This window comes from Megalobrama amblycephala, linkage group LG14 (genome assembly GCF_018812025.1).
Source record: "Megalobrama amblycephala isolate DHTTF-2021 linkage group LG14, ASM1881202v1, whole genome shotgun sequence".
Lineage (NCBI taxonomy): Eukaryota > Metazoa > Chordata > Actinopteri > Cypriniformes > Xenocyprididae > Megalobrama > Megalobrama amblycephala.
Window position 1 is genome coordinate 35,457,623 of NC_063057.1, and position 3,503 is coordinate 35,461,125.

The window sequence follows — 3,503 nt, forward strand, 5'->3', positions numbered from 1 at the left end:
AGAAAGAAAACATCAGAGAACTGACTGCCGCGGATACAGAGCAGAAAGAAAAGAACAGAGAACTGACCGCCTGACCGTTACAGAGCAGAAAGAAAACATCAGAGCTTTAGAGACGCAACTGATGTTTGATTGAGATGAACAAGAAAAATGATAGAGTACTTCACCAAAACATTCACTCTTTTATCAAAGATCCTCAAAGACACCAATGCAATACATTGTATAATGTGCAAATGTTAACTGCTGTGAAGCAGTCTGAGTGTATACTGTCCAGTCCAAAGGGATTGTGTTATCTATTACAATAATCAGTGTAAATGTCATTTAACAGAATGGCTTTATTCCTTCACAGAAGTATTTCAAATCTTACTCTGAGTCAAGTGGAGTTGAGAAAGGAAAATAGAGGTGAAAGTGTGCTTGAATGATGTTAAATTCAGTGTATTCATTCTGCAGTGTAATACAGGCTAATGCATATCACAATATTGCTTATGTTTTTTCAATAACAGACAGAGAAATAGCTTTTTCAGCTTCACTGATGCAATCTGGCAGTGGGCACATTGGTCCTTTTTCCACTGACATCACACTAACCTACAGGAACGTCTTCACAAACATAGGGAACGCCTAATCAACCCAATTACAGGTAATTATCAATGAAATGTAGTCATAAAACTCAGTTTATAGTAATAAAAACCCTTCTCCATTCAGACCTCTCTGCAGTTGTGTAATGTGGAAAATAAGAGAATTAGGAGCCGTTTACACGACAACAGCGTTTTGGTGTCCTGAAAACACACACTTTTAAAAAATGGGCTTCAAAGTGCAAGTTTTTGGAAACGATACCGTTATCGTCTCCATGTAAACTACGTAAACTTGTCCATTTTAGGATATTGTTGTCGTGTAAATGTAGCCTAAAATCATCTGCCATCTTTCAAAACTATTACACAGTGAGTTTGGTAATTGAGCAATCATACAGGAAACAGCTGATTCTGTATCTCTTGTTATTTGATTTAGGTATTTTCATAGCCCCACTGAAAGGAGCGTACATGTTCAGAGTCTCTGTATGTAGTCATGGCCCAACTGCAGCAGCTGTATCAATTTATAAGAATGGACAGCGTGTGATTATGGCATATGCCCATCAGGCTCAGAATGTGTTAAACTCCTCAAATGGAGTTGTGTTGATCCTGGAGGTTGGAGATGTTGTCTATGTGAGACTGTACCCTAACACAAGGATATATGATGACCAGAATAACCACAGCACTTTCAGTGGTTTCCTACTGTTTCCCTTAAGATAACAGGAGATTTGCAAAATGTGATTCCAATAATTCTGAACATTCAGTGTATGATTTAAGATAAAATTATGAAGAATCATTAACATATGAACCTGTATTAATGAGGACTAATGTGTGTTTGAAATCTGCATAAGCTGTATTCATGTAACTTTGTATAAAGAGTTTCAGCACTGAGACAGACAGGACGAATATCACATGTGACTCAAATGTAGGACTGTCATGACTCCTTGATTAAATTGTAGTCTCTTTTTAAAAAATATCCTTGATTGCAATTTTCACTGTGTCGAGTAACCGGCAAAATACCGGAAGTGGCGCATATCCACAGACGAGAATCCATGATCCGCATTATTGGACCATTTTGTAAGGCTGCACGACATATTAAAATCTTTGAAAAACCACATAGCATAGTGTCATTGAGAGTTCAGAATATGTGTCCTGTGGGTTTAATGTATGTTTTGCACGCTAGGAGTGTGTTGCAATTTACATTTTTGAATCAGATGTGGATTTTAGTTTTATAAGGGGAGTATATCAAAATTACATCTTAGTTTTATTTTGTTAAATTATGTTGACTGACTTTGCTGCTGAGAGGTCAGAGGTGAGCAGGAGAGTAATATCATCAGAGAACGTCCTCGAGCGAGACAGAAGAAGAGAGAATGTAAACTGCTGATTGTGTGTGTAGAAAAATTCTCACGTGTAAATATTAACTCCAACTTCGAACTGGGAAGAATGAGTCGTGTCTGTCCAGGAGTGCAACATAGGTGCTTTTATTATTTCCATGTGTGCAGGTTGTGCATGTGCAGTGTTGCCAAGTTATTGTGAAGCAACCCCAAATAATTCTGCCCACACACTTGAAGATTTTAAGCTTGATTTGCACCCCTGAACGTTCGGAGGGGTGTGGTCTAATTTGAGGCTTGTAGCAAATGATTTTTTGTCCAAAAAATCCTCTATTGTGTGGTATTTCATCACGATTATTTAACTGCTCCCGATCTGAACGGAGCAACGCCGATCTCAAACATGTTTGATATTTACGACTCTTGATGCCCTCGACAGCCAATGAGAATGATCAAGCGTCACATACCGGATTTTACGTGCTTCTTTAGCTAAAACTTGGCAGCCACAAACATGACATGAAAGTGGAGTTTTGAGAAAGAAGATCACCTGTATTATTTTTTTCTATTTTGTTCTTCACTGTAAAGCAGAAAGTGTGATAGGAAAGCCTGCTGACAACAACATTTGTTTTTATTCTCAAGTCACATTTGATCTCGCGAGTCTCAGTGAGATTTTGTCTCACTAGGCTTGTTTGAGATGCGCCTCACCTCGTCTGAAATGTAGGCGAGAGCAGGCGGCTGCAGTGAGGGGAGGAGTGAAAAAAGTGCAGGCAAGACGAACAGTTCTCTGTTCTCGTAGTGGATCAGAACCTACGAGATCAAAGGCGGATATCGCGGGATTCACTCTCGTGTGCTGTGTTTCTGATAAACTGGATGTAATTTAAGTTCTGTGGCTTTTATATGAAAATAAACATAATGAACAAGACACCCAAAGTACTTGTTATTTATTTCCTATCGAAAGATGTGTGTATCAATCATTTTACTTTTATTTATATTTTTTATAAATGACAACAATCACATAACCCACAGAGAGATCGCACTGTCAGAGAGTTTGGGAATATTCGCACATTATTTTTACACATAAAAATATGAGATTAAAATTAAATCAAACATTTTAAAACAGTAATACATCACGGTCATAAAGCTGTGTCATCATCAAGTCGTTTCCCATCGTGCTTTTGGTCAGCGCAGTCGGTGGAGAGCAACTGCGCCCGACAGCAGAATCCGATGAGGATTCTGGTCGAAATTTTTGGTCAAAATTAATGATTTTGTAGTGACAATTTCCAGAATTTATGTTTTATTTAGGGCTGTCAAGTGATTAAAATTTTTATTCTAATTAATTACATGATGTGGTGATTAATTAATCTAATTAATCATAATTTAATCAAACATCAATTTTGGCTGAGAAATTACCCTCAAAAGATAATTTGAAGTCATTATTGTAAAGCATCAAATAGACACCACAAAAAGTAGCTTCAGAAAGAAATATTTAATTCGATTCAACATAGAAATTATTACACATGAACTTTCGGACCATGAGGTTGAGTAAATAATGACTGAATTTTCATTTTTGGGTAAACCATATCTTTATGTTTTTAATTAAAATGGACATATG

At 37.1% G+C, this 3,503-nt stretch overlaps 1 long non-coding RNA gene across 1 annotated transcript; it reads left to right on the plus strand.

Moving 5' to 3' along the window:
* The first annotated feature begins 350 nt into the window (after window positions 1-350).
* On the plus strand, window positions 351-2,794 carry LOC125245035. The gene is made up of 3 exons (XR_007179426.1): window positions 351-399; window positions 501-634; window positions 1,003-2,794. It is a non-coding gene; the product is annotated as an uncharacterized LOC125245035 (long non-coding RNA).
* Window positions 2,795-3,503: the final 709 nt, after the last annotated feature.